Source organism: Pinus tabuliformis, chromosome 5_2 (genome assembly GCF_031772625.1).
Source record: "Pinus tabuliformis cultivar Carrire ecotype Pingquan chromosome 5_2, CPIR1, whole genome shotgun sequence".
Lineage (NCBI taxonomy): Eukaryota > Viridiplantae > Streptophyta > Pinopsida > Pinales > Pinaceae > Pinus > Pinus tabuliformis.
Window position 1 is genome coordinate 845,120 of NC_142306.1, and position 17,065 is coordinate 862,184.

Genomic DNA, 17,065 nt, shown 5'->3' on the forward strand with positions numbered 1-17,065 from the left:
TTCATATCTTCTGAAGCCTCGATCATGAGACACTATAATTTGATACTTAAAGGATCTTGTGAAGACAGGATGTGAATATACCCTTGTATTAAGCAAGCCTACTGATTTGAAACCATCATAAATGAATTATCTATTTTATGCACAAAGTAGACTTAGAACAAATAGTGCGGCCTATAACACTTCCGCTAACATATGTAATAATCAAGAATGACTACAAATATACTCCTACGATGCGTGCTATTAGCATCAATGCTACAATAGATATTCTATGCCTCATCAAGGTCTACACAACTACTAAGGGACTTTGTTGTCACTAGTAATTATTAAGGCATTCATGTGGAATAGATCACTGTGTTGACCCTAGTATCTAGTTGTGGACCTCTTTGAGTACAGTTCTACTGTTGGTATACAGCAAGTTACTTTTTTGTTAGTAATACCTATTAAGGCCTGTGCATGGAGCATACTACTTGGTTGGAGCTACTATATAGCTCACTTATTTCATCCATGACAATAATTCTAGACGTTATAACTCTATAACATTCAATTTATATAATATTTAACGTAACCAAGGTAGGATGGTCTAGATTCGAGTGAAGTTATTTGAGAAATTGATAGGAATTTTCTCAAATTGAGTCTACATAAATTTAGTATGCTTGATCTTGAGAATCTAGTGTCGTAATTGCTTCAACCCTTCAAAATGACTTCATTAGTCATTGTGTGTTGATTTTAACCAAGAGTATGTAAGTGCAATATGTAAGAGTAATAATACCTCTAAGAAGACATCGGTGTTTCGGATTAATCACATCATTAGGATTTGATCGATGTTTTGAACCAACTAATGTGGTTCATCCTTAGTACAAGATGAGAAATCCAGTGATCAAAGTGAATAAATAGCACGGATGTATCACTACCCACAGTTAGTCGTTGAGAAAAATATAGCCATAAAAAAATAGTTGTTAATTAGTTGAATTGTTTAAGGTAGATATGCTTTCATCAAACATTTTATTATTAAATTCTAATAGTATTAAAATATTTTAATCTAAATTATTCCATTCATTTTACATTTAACCTAATTTAACTTGAATTAAGTGAGTTACACCTCATAAATTAATTATTTATTAATAATATTTGTGTTATTAGATAATTAATTTAGGATATCAAAACTAATTATATACAGAGAATATTATTATCATTACTACATAACAACTAGTATCTCTCCATTAGATTAGTCAAACCCTAACAAGAAATAGAAATTAATTATTCTAGAAAATATAAAATTTGATATTATTTAATAATAAATTTACATTATCAATATATAATAATAAATATTTAACTACTATATAACATCTAGTTTCTAACTAAATTATTAAACAATTCAACTAATTAATGGCTATTTTTTAACGGCTATATTTTTTCAACGGATAACTCTGGGCAATGATACATCCCTACTATTTATTAACTCTAATCGATCGATTTCTCACCTTGTCCTTAGGATGAACCACATTCGTTGGTTCGAAATGTCGACCAAATCCTAATGATGTGATTAATCTGAGAGACTCATATCTACATTATGGATCACAAAAGTCTTAGATCTAACAGCACCTCTAAGCCTGAGCATACATGTGATTACTTCTCCTTGGACATTGTTTCTTAAGGTGATCAACACACCACAAGCCATATTTAATATGAGCCATTTCTTTTTATTGCCTCATTGAGCAGGATATGTTGATATGGTCTTCAATGCATCAATATACTCCATCTCTTAATGGTGTAAGTAGATCCACTAATGTTCACTAGATATTTCAAGTGATGTTACCACAGAGTAAGGTAATATTATTTGTCTTTGTAGGTCCTAGCTAAGAATTTTCGATATAGAAGCAATCAAGTAGCACAAATCAACAGAATTTATGGACACCCATTATAACAGGGGTGCACAGACCAAAAGGATGGATGAAGCCTGAGAATATATATATATATATATATATATGCTAATTGGTGTTTGTACATCCTTCCATTGCATCATATTCATAAACCTTTAATTCCTTACTTACACCTCTGTAAGATGGTACTCTAATTGACCTTATGCCAAAGTATAGCATTAGAGAGGTTTGAATTATACCCTATTTCTAGAAACAAGTCTGAAAATGCAATATCTGTGTGATGAATCCAGACTCTCAAAAGGTGGCCATGTCAGCTGCACTTTAGTGGCATCTAATGATATGTGGCTAATCTGCTCATATTTATCCTATAATAAAGTAAGGAGAAATCATCAATAGGCGTTAGCTCTAGAAGCGTTATGGTAGGACTGAATTTGCAATGACATTGTCAAGTATTTCTTCATGGAATTTGCATAGGAGGCACAGTGGGTAAACCCTTATTCTTGTAGGAACATGTGGCAGGAATTCAACCCTTATCAGATTCATATCTCTTATTTCTGTAGTGTCATCTATTGCATACTTATTTCCACTAGGGGGGACTCGAGTTGTTTTGACTCTTTGGTAGCATAAAAGGGCATAGATAGTAACTGTATTACCATAGAACAATCTTTTAGTTATTTATAGGCCAAATTTTGCAGTAGAAAAACCATAAATTTTCTATGGGGATTATACCTATGGCATCAATGGGAGACATGTAACAACAACAATTTATTGAGACAACATTAAATCCAGCATGCAAGAGACTACAGAGATATGATGACGTGTCTACAATTTGCAGATCAATTTGTGGGGAGATCCTATAAATTTTCTCATCATCAAAATAGTAGTTGAAAGGTATGATTTTAGATCCACAAAATTATGCTTTTAGGTCCATAGCTCTAACTAGGAAGTAAAGGGTTATTTTGGTTGACAAAAAAAAAAAAAAATATATATATATATATATATAATAAATAAATAAATATTGATAAAGGGGTTTGTTACAACCTAAATTGGGGTCTACTACTATTTCAATTAATTATTAGATGATCATGGTGGGTCATACTTTCTAAGCCAAATGCTATGACTCTTCACAGGATATTATTAGAGATACTTGAGGAGAGACCTCTTTGGCTCAAGGGTTAAGGAAGGATTTTGACTTCAATATCGAACCATCAACCATATCCTCAAGCTTTGCTGCATCATGGAGGAACGGAGACATTTCTCTTCAAAACTCTTCTACTTTGTAGTTTTTTCAAATTTTTTGGATGTTATCTTGAGAGAGGCATTGTACCATGGATGAAATTGGAATTTCAAAGATTTTTTTTAATGCTATTATATGTCTATTAGTTTTTTCTTGGGTGCCTCCAAATAATGACTTGATTGTCTAGTTTTATCAAGAATACCATTTGGATGAAGCACGAGCATCCTCTCTCACCCACGTTGTTTGCGATATATATCAATGAGCAAGATTTATTTTTGTAGGAACATATTCAATCCTTGCTTCTTTCAACATGTCTTGGTCTCCATTCTCCTCTTATTGATGTTGTGGTCCTCTTGGCATCTGCCTTGGATGCCATTTCTCATAGGTGGAGATTGAGATCACCATAGCTTATACGAACCTAGGTGTTTGATTTTTCAACCTCTCAATTTGGATTGAGATTGGTTCTCTATCCTTGGATCAATAAGGGCTATGCTTCCCTTTCCCTTTTTGAGCATTATTGCTTTCAACACCATTTTTTGGACATTTTTCCCAAGATGGACCTTTTGGATAAAGTCATCAAGTCCACGATTTTTTAGAGTTTTGACATTTGAGGACCTAGTTTGTTAGAGGATTATTGAAACAAGATAGAGAGGGTTTAGGCTCATTATTGAATGCAAGAGGATGTTTCGAGCATATTGTTCAAGAGAAAATCGCAACACACCCCTTTTTATTTTTAATATTATTGTTATTGAATCTTATCTACGTCAACCTATGGTGTCATTTAAGTCGTTGTTTTTCATTTAATTCATTCTTGTACATCTTACTTATATTTCTTGTGGACATATATATATGGAGAATTTCATTGTGCATCAGGCAATCTATTTATAGCTTCACAAATCCCCTACTATTCCAAAGAAAAATCTATTAAAAGAGTTATTGGTTGCCAAAATAGAATTTTAAGTTAGGTTATCGACAACTATGAAATGTAATTGATTAAAGGTTTCTTGTTTCCCTTGTGGTGGCATGAATGTGGGTTGAGAAGAGAAAATAAATCAAAGTCTCTAAGAAAATCCCCATATTAGAATAGGAAAGACCAATGTAAAATTGGTATGTGTACCTAAGCCTTTGGAACATGTCCTAGATGGGGACTCCATTCTGAGGACTAGGGTATATACTAGGTGTGGTCCATATGTACCTTGTTACCTCCCAAACTTGCAAGTAAATTATTACCTTCGATATGAAGATTATCAGCCACTAAGACATAAATCAATGTTTCACCTCCCAAAGGTCCCAATGTTCAATCAAAAGCAGTACCCATAGCAGCAACTCCACCTTGAGCTCATGTCCTACATCTTTTTGGTTATTCGATAGGTTTAGGCAATGAAAAGTTTATAGTTTTAAGAGATCATTAGGGCAAATTGTATTGCCTGAGATTCCTTTTTTGAATTGCATGGGGAGGGATTTCATAATTTGGAATAAGATTTCTGAACTTGAGTGAAACTTTTTATTTTACTGTGAGTATTGTTTTTATGTCATTATGCCTCACATGATATCGTGAATTGGTTGCTTGTTATTATGTACTCTAATGACATGAGAACTAAAACAACACAGTCAAATTTTCTTCTTAGAAATAGAACAGTCTAGCAGATACCAAAAAGAAGTCTTTATCAGATGGTGCATCAGTTGAGCTTTATGTTGTTGGTAATTAGGGCGAGGGTTTCAAATTTTGGCAAGTAAAAAAGAGACATTTAGATCCCATTCCCAAAATGGTGCATTGGGAATTGACTCTTTTCAATGGCCACTTCTACTTATCAAAATTCATTAGGAGGGGAAAGTTTTAAAATTGACTCCGGTTTAAATATTTTCATTGTTTTTAGTCGTTAAATACAGGTTATTTCAAAATAAACACATCAGGATTGACTTGTTAATAATTTAAAAAACTGTCATAACGAGTGGGCTATCAAAAAATTACAAGTTTTCAATAAATATATATATATATATATATATATATATATATATATTTATTTGCGGGACAAATTGACGAGGTCCTCACTGCTACGGGTACCGTGAGGAGATCTTCAGTACCACTAAGTAGATCTTCAGTAAAAAAAAAAATGGCAATGGGACATATATATATATATATATATATATATATATGGCAATGGGACATATATATATATATATATATATAATGGCAATGGGACATATATATATATGTATATGTATTTGCGGGATAAATTGACGAGGTCCTCAGTGCTACGGGTACCCTGAGGAGATCTTCAGTACCACTAAGTAGATCTTCATTACACTGGATTCAATACGCCACGAGCCAGTAAAAAATGGCAATAGTCCCATAATCCAATGTTCCAGTCTTCGACTCCCTAGACCCATACAACATAATTTAATAGTTCCCTGCTAGAATAATTATGTCATATTATTGTCAAGCCAGAACCCAATTATCTTTTGAACTCTGATATTTTATGCAAGCACGAGACCAAAATTTTGAACATATTTAAGAACAATTCACCGGAGCACTCAGTGCCACAAAGATATAAAGAAGGCAAGAACTCCAAGACCGATGATTCAGTTCATCAGAGAAATGGCTTCTTCCTTCATAATGTAAAGGAAGCTAGCTCCATATATTATCATGGAATCTGATGATCATGGGACCTCGCCTTCTAATTGTCGAGGACTCACCTATATTGCAAACTTTCGGGTGTCATATTCTAACCCCAAGGGAAAGGCAGGAAAGATAGAAGGGACTCTGTATCATGGCTGTGCATGATCATTTTCTCCTTATATGAAGCACATGTCAATGCATAGTCCAAAACATTTTTTGTGGTGGGTAACTAGTTGCCTAGCAGTTTTTTCTGCCTCAGCCCTCTGAAACAACTAGGAAGAAAACTTTATACCGAGAAAACCTTTGTTGACATACATACAGCCTTTCAAATGATTTTCCTCGCACGATGATTATATAGACAAACTTGACATTACCTTTGGTCCTCAAAATTTCACATAATAGATTTTTTTGGGAGAAGTGGAAGTATTCAAGTTCTCACCTATACTACCCTAACTGTTGTGTTTAAAGTTTTTTGGAAAATTCTGAAGTATAGGACATAAATTTTATCATAATGTTGTACAAGATAGAAATTGAAAGTTTGTAATAATTAAGATCGGCCACATCTTAAAAAATTTAGGATTTCAGGCATACACCTTTCATATTTCAAAAAAATCTGTTACTATTTTGAGGGACTTTCTTAGAATATTAATACCAACCTTTGTTAGAGAATAATTTAAAGGATAATAAAATATTAATAAATTTGTATTTTCCATGTAATGTTGGCATTAGGCAAGCTTGTGTTTTGTTGAATGCTAAATATGGGAAGAACATGGCATGTTCCCATTTCCTAAGCGTGCCTTCTTCCACGTTCTATCATCAATGAAAACTTTGAACTCATGGTTACATACAAATATCATTGTTTAACTTTGGATTATCTTTGTAAGCCACAACCATTCTTTACTCTAGATTTTATTTCATATCACATTATTGAATGGATCTTTTGGAACATATGATTATGATAGAGGAAGTTTACGTGTTTTATCGTAGCTGAGTCATAAATTAAGTGTGTCTAACCATTTTTTCCATATCATATGATTGAGTCTTTAGGAACAAAGAATAATTTTATTATGGCTTAGTTACTCATTATGAGTTATAAAGCGAAGTAAGTCTAGCTTTTACACCTTTCAAATGAATTACAAGTGGGTGAAACCTCTTAAAAAAAATAACAAAGAACTCTTCGTAAAAAGTTAAGTTGAAGCATTCAAATACTTTGTAGAAGTATGGTCTCTTAGAAATCATTTGGGGGCTAGGTAGATCTTACTTTGGAAAAGTATGGTCATGCTTGTATTTAACAAAATATTCCCTTGTTTATGTAAACGTATAGAAGAATCTAAACATAATACATTACAGATTTCAACAAAAGCAATGTGCCTTGGAGATTTGACTTTTCATTTTTTGTGTCAGCTTCTCACTTTATGTTAAAACTGATATCACTCAACTTACACGGATTTTCTCATATTTTTTTTTTATATGTCAATTTTTTCCTCGAGGGCTTTTGCAAGGCTCAATATGTACGCTACCTAGCCCTCAATTTATTTGAAAATTCAAATGTTGCGAGTCCTAACTCACTCATAACTGTGTTTCAGTTTTTTAAAACACCCGAGGGCTAAGAGAGTAGCAGGTCCCAACTCTTGTCAGGTCCAAAGGGTGGCCTCTCGTAAGTTCAAGGGTCTTTGGTAGAATATAGTGTGTAGTGCAAAGGACAGAGTGAATGTCGTTGTTATGAAAAAATATTCCTAATGTAACCCTCAGTTTAGTTCCTTTCAATATATTATTCCTTGTCCTTTCAATATTTACAAAACCAATTACATTTAGATTTCTTACAACATAACTGATTAGAATATGTTCAGGGCAGGTTGAATAAAATTATTTTATATTGTCCCCACACAAATAAATAAAGGTTCCATTTGAACATTCCAGCATACACCCTATAATATTTTCCAGTTTCTCTGATATTTTATGATAGGCTCAATGGCCATCGAGTGTTTGAATAAGCACTGCATCCTTATGAATAGCAAATCCCTTTGTTGACGAACCCTATAGAGTAGCCGTTTATGAAGATATTTTGTGTCATTTATTCCAGTGCCAATCCTCTATTGGTGTGATGATATCTTAATTTGATAAGATACTCAACATGTTGCCTGTTCTTCTTGTTTATTCTATCACCCGTCCAATTTCGAAGTACCCGTCTGATTTGGAATTGGTGATGAGACAAAATTGCAATACTAGCCCGTTGTCAATTTGTGTCCGGATGAGACAAAATTGCATACTAGCCCGTTGTTCATTATTTCACTCATCTGAGATGGTCTTACAGTGCTTTGTGGATGATATGTTTTTATATGATAGCGTTTTACTTGAATACCACTACCATTTCATGATATCACTATGATATAATAGAGCTTTCCGCAAATACCATTGGAATTGCATGATATGATTATTATTCAGCGAATATAGTTAATGTAGTGACAAGTATAATTTGTTTCGATTTTGTGGAAATGATCATATATTATAGTTGCAATTCATCAATATCAGTTATGGCTTTTCTATTTTAAAAAATAATTGAGAACATGCTCTGTTATTATCTTTTACATGCTGGAATATTAACATAGTTAAATTTATATTGTGTTTGATTTTCCCAAGCATGTGGCTATATATGTTTTTAGGTTAGAGAAATTTGTGTCCATGCCTTCTAAAGCTTAGTGAAAGTATTAATGCCACTACGTGCAATGTAATAAATTTGGAGCAATAATTTATGAATCAGAAACAATATTTATATTCAAAATTTTCACGAAAGAGCAATTATAAATATAATTTGCACATGTTAGATCATTTTAAAATTCATATGAAGGGCAATTTTAAAATAAAACTATCATAAAAAAATTGCATGATGGGCAAGGGGACCCATCAAATTTAACCCTTGAGGCTGGGTGTAACAACATCAACTCTATTGAAATATGAAATTTCTTTTGTTTGAAACTCATGGTGTAGCTGCTTTTTTTTTTAAATCAATGGCTATAAATGTAATTTTAAGGATTGTCATAACTCTTCATATAATTCTTTAAGGTATGCTAGCTCAATGGAAGAGAGTCTGCATGTGATTGGTGGTTCCATTCCACTGTGCCCTAACATAAATTAATCAACTATTTTGTAGTTTATTTTTAATTAAATGTTTTTTATATCTATTTGTTTCAATGGTGAGATATTTATGGATTCATTGTTTTATATTGTCTCTAAAGAGACAATAGCTAGTATTAAAGACATATTGTCTCTAGAGAGACAAAAATGAAATTGTCTCTAGTGTTGTGGGGAAAAATGCCTATGCAGGACGATCCTATCCACCTAAGGTGTGACAGTTGTGGAGCACCTGGAAGGTATGCTTTTGACTAGCAATCTAGTGGTTTTTCAATAATAGTTGTAACCTTTTCTGCATTATGAGTTCAAAGAAGATAAAGGGTTTTGATAAAATGTGCAACAATCGATAAAGGAAGCTTAAGTGCTAATGATTGACGTTTTCCATGCACGAAGACGCGAAAACAAAGGATCGGCGATTGAAAGCAAGAAGCAAAGGGAAAATAACTACTGTCCCGCCAACAGGGAACCGGATGCAGACAAGATCAAGTAAAATTAGAGCCGAATAGCCCAAAGAAAGAAGGTGGGATACTGAGACAGAGAACGCAAGAAGGGAAAGAGAAGAATCGAACGATTAGCGAATCCCTCAGGATCTTTGATCGTGAGGGATCGCTGCTTTAAGTTATATTTTGATTATCTAGATACCTCCGTCATTTCTGTTATATAAAGGCATCACGCCATTGAACCGGGGAGGACTGTCTTGGTAATTTTCAATTCCAGAACCAACTGTAATTATTGAGTCTCTCTGAGACCTAACTTTGTTATACTTTTGTTGATGCAATTAATATAAAAGACTTGGTGTTCATTTCGTCTCTGCATCTGGAGTAACTTCAGGCGGTGTTCCATTGGTAGCCAAGGGCCCAGCTCCGACGGACACTTGCTTTTGTACTATTATACTGTGTGGTTTGTTTATTTCCATTATTTCAGTAATCTGATACATCTTCTATATCATATGCTATGTTTCGGTATAACTGACATCTGAATGAGTTCTTTTATCTCATGTCTCTGCATTGTATAAGTGGATCTATTTGAATTACATCTTTCAGCTATTTCTGTAGCGAAATGTTGGTATGAATATTATTGTTATCAGATCCATGTGAAATAGTATTTGCAAGACTCGAAAGCAATATTATCTTGTTCAGGAACATAGTCGTATCATCCATTATTCTCAGATTGCTGTAGTAGTAGAGAACGTGTACATATGGTTGAGGATTGTTGTTCCATTATTGCTGTTCCATTATTGTTGTTCCATTAGTGCTGTTCCATTATTGATGTTCCATTAGTGCTGTTCCATTATTGTTGTTCCATTATTGCTGTTCCATTTATTATTGTTGTTCCATTTATTCTTGTTGTTCCATTTTCTTTACTGCTGTTCCATTTCCAGATTGCTGTTCCATTTTACTTTTCGCTGCTTGATTTACCTGCGTTTGTTGTTTTAGTGTGAGAGCAGGCCTAAGGCTGTCGTGAGCCTCAGCAAGACGCTGCTTAGCCCCAGACCTATAAGTCCATGCTCCGATTTCCTTTCTTTATCAGTTTCTAAAGGGATAGGTTATTGTGTCCATACCCTTGACTGATTAACTGCCTTGCGTGATTTTATCTTTTGGGTTAGTTTCGTTACAGCTTAGCATCTGTTTCCTTTCAGACCATTAGGACACTATACTACTGAGCATTACTCGGACAAACAGCCTCGGATTGAGTTACTCCTTGCAATAACAAAACGTTCCCGGATTGACTTATTAATGTAGGATAATTAGCGGTGTGAGAGACCCTAGTTACATCTCTACATTTTGGCGCCGTTGCCGGGGAGGAGTAATAGCCATTTGCCCTTTACAGAGTAGTGCGCAAATCTGCTAGGAGGGAGTTGGATTTTAAAAATGGAAGGTAAGAACCTGCGTACGGAGCACGTAAAAGCCCTGCTCCACCGTCCGTTCTCTTAGTAGAATTGTTGGTTGATAGGATTTAGTAGTTCTTAGAGTGCATGACTAAGCAGAAAAAGTTAGAAAATAATACCAAAACCCCAGCCAAACCTGAGAAAGCCAAAGGACCGGTGACCCTTGGCCGAATGACCTTTATAGACGAAATCTACAAGAAAACTGAATCTTAGCCGTCAGTAGGCCTCAGAAAGACTTATTCTAAGCAGCCTACCAATTCCCTTCAGGCTACAACATCACCATTTGGAGCCTACGCTGAGGTGCAGAGTCAGACTGTTGAACAGGACTTCCAAGAAATTGAAAATCCTGTGTCTGAACGGCTGCAAGAAGGGAACTTAAGCAACCTTTGTGAAGGAGAGGGGGAAACAGGGGAAATAGAGGAACCGAAATATCCCTTCAGGATAATCCAGCTATTAAATAGCCCAGATAAGGGAAGCGCAGCCAGAATTAATACTGAAAGCACCCCATTCCTTCAGATAGAAATCCCTGATAAGGGAAGTGTCATCAAGACAGCCCCTGCCAAGGCCGCCCCTTCTCAACCTAGGAACACCCTCATAGAAATCCTGGAAGGTTACTGGCACATCTTCGATCCCATGGCGCAGAATCAGCCAAATACCCAAACTTCCACATTGCAATATCCGATAGTAGATTCTTCTGCGAATGCCCCCATGAAGGCAATTCCTCTTCAACACATCCCAATGTTTCATGGACTGACATCAGAGGACCCTGATGCGTTCTTATTTGAATTCGATGTGTTATGTAGAGGGTATGATTACACCACTGATCCTCAGAAATTAAAGTTGTTTCCCTCTACCTTGAAGGGAGCAGCTCTGAGATGGTTTATGGGTCTAGGCGGTGGAGTCATAAACAATTGGGAGCAAATGAAAGAGTCCTTTCTCAAGAAATATCAGGATTACTGTAGGTCAAGGGAACTGAAAGATGAAATCTTCCAAATGACGGCCAGACCAAATGAAACTCTAGAGGAATATGTAGAACGCTTCGAGTATAAATTACAGAGATCCCCTTATGCATCATTACCTCTGCCTCACAATGTGTTGAAAACTGCATTAATTAGAGGTATGAAAGAACAGTGGATCGAAACGTTGAATATCATGGGAAAAGTAGATATTTACCAAGAGAATTTTCCCGATATCATTAATTTATGTATTAGGAGTTCAAGGGGTAGCACAAGGATAAAACCAACAGAATATGATAGGTTTGTTAGAGATAACAAAATATCAACAGAAGGGGTAACACGGGTAGAACTTGGGAATTTACTAGAAAATTTTAAAACTGATATTCTAGGGACATTAACTACTCAGCTTGATATTGTGCAGGCTAAACAAAAGCAAATGGAGGCAGAGCAAAATCTGGCAATTTTTTGCCCCCGATGCAGAAAGAAACACAGCCACAAAGAATGTCCGCTAGATACAGTTCAAGGCTGTGCTATCTGTACGAAAGACCACCTTACTGAAAGCTGCCCCTCACTTCCTGGATTGAAGGCTGTATACAAAGAAGCAGAAGAAGAATCAAAACCAGAATACTTTGTTAACCAACGTCGCCAATGGCAACCGAGGCAATTAGGTATGTTTTCAGATCCAGCTTCTTCTTTTCAACCTCCACAATACAATGCTCAGCAATATGGTATGTGGCAAAATCAACCTACACCCCCAGTCCCGAATTGGTCATCACAGCCATTTCCTTCTCCAAATCCATGGATGAATCAGACAAACCAATTCGGATGGCCAAATTTTCCCTACACCCCACCATATTGGCAGAACAATTCATACCCTCCGCAATGGATTCCCCCCACATCACAAGGTTCACCCTGGCAGACCAATTGGCCAAGATCGACATATCAGTCAACAGGAACTATTCCACTCCCTCAACTAACTCTGCCAGCCTTACAACAAATCCCCCAGTCTAATTTAAGGCCACAACTCCCAGCCCAACCCAACCCTAATCCTAATAATCGACCAGTCCAATCCATCCAAATCATAGACACATCAGAAACTGGACTTGACTTAAGGGAGTGTAATGACCTTTAGTTACGATCTAGACGTATCATAGAAACAGAGGGAGACAAAATAGGTCACATTGAAGATCAGTTACCAATAGAACAACTGCTACAACAAAAGGATGTAAATAAGGAACAGACCCCTCAACAAATAAATACATCCTCTCCTCCTTTCCCGGAACGATTAGTCATACCGCGACCACTGCAACATCCAGACTTTGACATTCTGGGAGAGTTACAAAATTTGTATATAAAAATTCCATTCCTCCAGGCCATTCAAGATATTCCCATATACGCAAAGACTATAAAAGAACTGTGCATAAAAAAATCAAGGAGGAATATAACTACTAACCCTAGAGTCCAAATAGTTGGAACTTTATCCTACCTGTTATCAGGAAAAGAGACACCTATCAAATACGAAGATCCCGGGAACCCAATTGTAACTGTCCAAATCTATGGTAAAACCCTGCCTAATGCTTTAGTCGACTTGGGAGCTGCAATCAATATTTTGACAACTTCCACCTGCCAAAAGCTTGGCATCACATCGGTAGAACCTACTTCTACCTTGTTAGAATTGGCAGATCGATCTGTAGTTCGACCCGAAGGTACTCTATATGATGTCATGGTTTCCGTAGATTCCTGGGAGTATCCAACCGATTTCCTGGTAATTAATCCAAAAGCCCGACTAGATGGACATCCGCTAATATTAGGAAGACCTTGGCTTGCTACTGTCGATGCCTACATTGGTTGCCGGCAGGGAAACATGACTATAACTAAAGGACCAGATGTTAAAAATCTCGTTCTATATCCTCCAGCACAGCCAAGCCTGCCAATGATCAAAACCAATCAGTATCCTGTGTCATACCTTACTAACAATATCAGAGCCCCATTAACTGTACAGAAGGCTTTAGATTTTAAAGATCAGATAGAAGATGATGCTATCAATAACTTCATCAGTCAAACCGAATCTAGCTCTCACACACAGTGTTTTATGATAGAGGCAGCATTTGATAGTGAGCTAGAAGAAGACCCCTTAAAAAATCTGCATGACCAAACAATACCAGTAACTGTTGTTGCCAATAGTAAAGTAGTGGAAATCGAACCTGGTAAGACTCTAAATATTAACGTCAACCTGACACCAGATCAAGAAATGAAGCTTGTTAGTCTGTTACAAAAATATAAGGGAGCATTTGCGTGGGATTACCCTGACATGAAGGGGATTGATCCTCAATTATGCACCCACCACATCTATATAGAGAAGGATGCAAGACCTGTTCGCCAGCCACAAAGAAGACTCAACCCCCATCTAAAAGAAATAGTAAAAGCAGAACTTCAGAAACTTTTAGATGTTAATTTTATTTACCCCATCTCCAACAGTAAGTGGGTCTCTCCCCTAGTGGTGGTACCCAAGAAAAACGGGAAATGGAGGATTTGCGTGGATTACAGGGAGTGAAATAAGGCCACACAGAAGGATCACTTTCCCCTCCCATTTATAGATCAAGTACTGGACACTTTAGCAGGGAAGAAATTTTTCTCTTTCCTGGATGGCTTCAGCGGATATAACCAAATCCAAATCGCCCCTGAAGATCAGGATAAAACTACCTTTACTTGCCCTTGGGGAACGTTTTCGTGTCGAGTACTACCCTTCGGCCTATGCAATGCCCCTGCTACATTCCAAAGGGCTGTTCTCAGCATCTTTGCAGACCTAATAAATGACGAACTTGAGGTGTATATGGATGACTTTACACCGTATGGAGATGATTTTGACCCAGCTCTCGATACCCTGGAGAAAGTCCTACAACGTTGTATCGCTACCAGACTTTGCCTGAGCCACGAAAAGTGTTACATGATGATGACAGAAGGGCTCATTCTAGGGCACTACATCTCAGCAGCTGGCATCCAGGTAGACCCGGCTAAAATTCAGATTCTTTTACTCATCCCTACTCCCACTACTCAAACAGAGGTACGCAGTTTCCTTGGATTTTCTGGGTATTACAGACGATTTATAGAACATTACTCACGTATTGTTGCACCTCTATATGCTTTAACTGGAAATGTTGATTTCTTGTGGACAGAAAAATGCGACCAGGCTTTTAAGGAATTGAAGAACCTGTTATCAACAGCTCCAGTCCTTCAAGGACCCAACTGGAATTTGCCATTTCAAATCTCAACTGATGCCTCAGACACAGCAATCGGTGCAGTCCTGGGACAAGAAGAGGATAAGAAGCCATATGCTATTTACTATATCAGCAAAAATTTATCCTCTGCCGAACTTAATTATACTGTTACTGAAAAGGAATTCCTGGCTGTAATACATGTTGTTAACAAATTTAGACATTATATTACAGGCTATCATGTTGTGTTATATACAGATCATTCTGCTATCAAATATTTGGCAAATAAACCTGTTACGAATGCTAGAATAACCAGGTGGTTGATCTTATTGCAAGAGTTCGACATAACAATTAAGGATCGACCTCGCAAAGAGAACCCTGTAGCTGATTTCCTCTCACGGATGCCGAAAGCAGTCGAAACAGCAGCAGTAGACGATCAATTCCCTGACGAGCACCTTTTTGCTGTTGCTGTTCGAACACCCTGGTATGCCGATGTCGCCAATTACCTCGTAGTCGGTAAGTTACCAAAACACTTAACCCCTCAGGAACGCAAGCAGATTGTTCAGAAAAGCACTCGCTTTTCATGGATTGGAGGCCATTTGTTCCATACAGGGGCAGACATGCAAATCAGAAGGTGTATTCGAGAAGACGAAATCTTCGACATTCTAAAAGCTTGCCATGACGGGCCATGCGGGGGACATTTTGCTGAAAAAAGAACAGCACATAAAGTATTGCAGACTGGATACTATTGGCCTACAATCTTCAAGGATGCGAAAAAGTTTGCACAAGCCTGTGACAGCTGCCAGCGAGCAGGAAAACCTGGCCAAGCCGATGAAATGCCTCTGAAACCACAATTGGTCATTGAACCATTCAAACGATGGGCTTTGGACTTCGTTGGGCCCATCAATCCATCATCAAATCATAGGACATACATTCTGGTGGCGACAGACTATGTTACTAAATGGGTCGAGGCCGAATCGTTACCTAGGGCTACAGAAGACTCTGTGATACAATTCTTGTTCCATTTGTTTGTACGTTATGGACTTCCGAGAGACGTAATCACCGATGGTGGACCACAATTTGTTGGAAATAAATTAGCTGCAACACTCAACAATTACCATGTCCAACATAAGATTACTACCCCATACCATCCGCAGGCAAATGGGCAAGTAGAAAGTAGTAATAAGGTAATAGAATCAATTTTAACAAAAACCATTGCATCGCATCGGCGAGATTGGGCCGCTCGACTACCTGAGGCGCTGTGGGCCTACAGAACCACATGGAGAAGCACTACAGGCTATTCACCCTATCAATTAGTGTTTGGAAAGCAGCCAATTTTCCCCATAGAATTCGAAATCCGAACGCTACGAACTGCACAGGAAGTCGGCCTAGATCTGAGTGAGGCACAAATCAATCGATTACAGCAGATTAATGAATTAGACGAGATCAGGCTCTCTGCATTACAAAATACAGCATTGATTCAACAGCAGCGGGCTAAATGGCACGATGCACTGATCAAGAATAAAGTCTTTCATGAAGGAGACTGGGCTTTGTTATACGACTCTCGGTTTCAGGATTTCCCGGGGAAACTCTAGACTCGATGGCTAGGACCATACGAAATCCAGAAGGTACACGAGAATGGGACCCTTACCTTGGTCACAACTGACGGTTCTGGATATGCATTCAAAGTAAATGGCCACCATGTTCGCCTTTATCGAAAGCCACTCACTCGGGAATCCTTCTGTCAACAGCTGCGACAAGATACTGATATGAAAATTTTAGGAGAGGAAGTGCAATCTTCCTCACCTATAGCTTAAGAAATTCATTTTATAACTTGTACATAGCATCTTGTATATATGTTTCCTTGATTTTTTGTTTCCAAGTGTTCTTGCTGTTCCTTTGCGAAAAGGAACAGCACCGGTGTGTTTTTTGCTGTTCCTTTACGAAAAGGAATAGCACTGGTGTGTTTTTGCTGTTCCTTTACGAAAAGGAACAGCACTGGTGTGTTTTTGCTATTCCTTTGCGAAAAGGAACAGAACTGGTGTGTTTTTGCTGTTCCTTTGAGAAAAGGAACAACACTGGTGTGTTTTTGTTGTTCCTTTGCGAAAAGGAACGGCACTGGTGTGTTTTTGCTGTT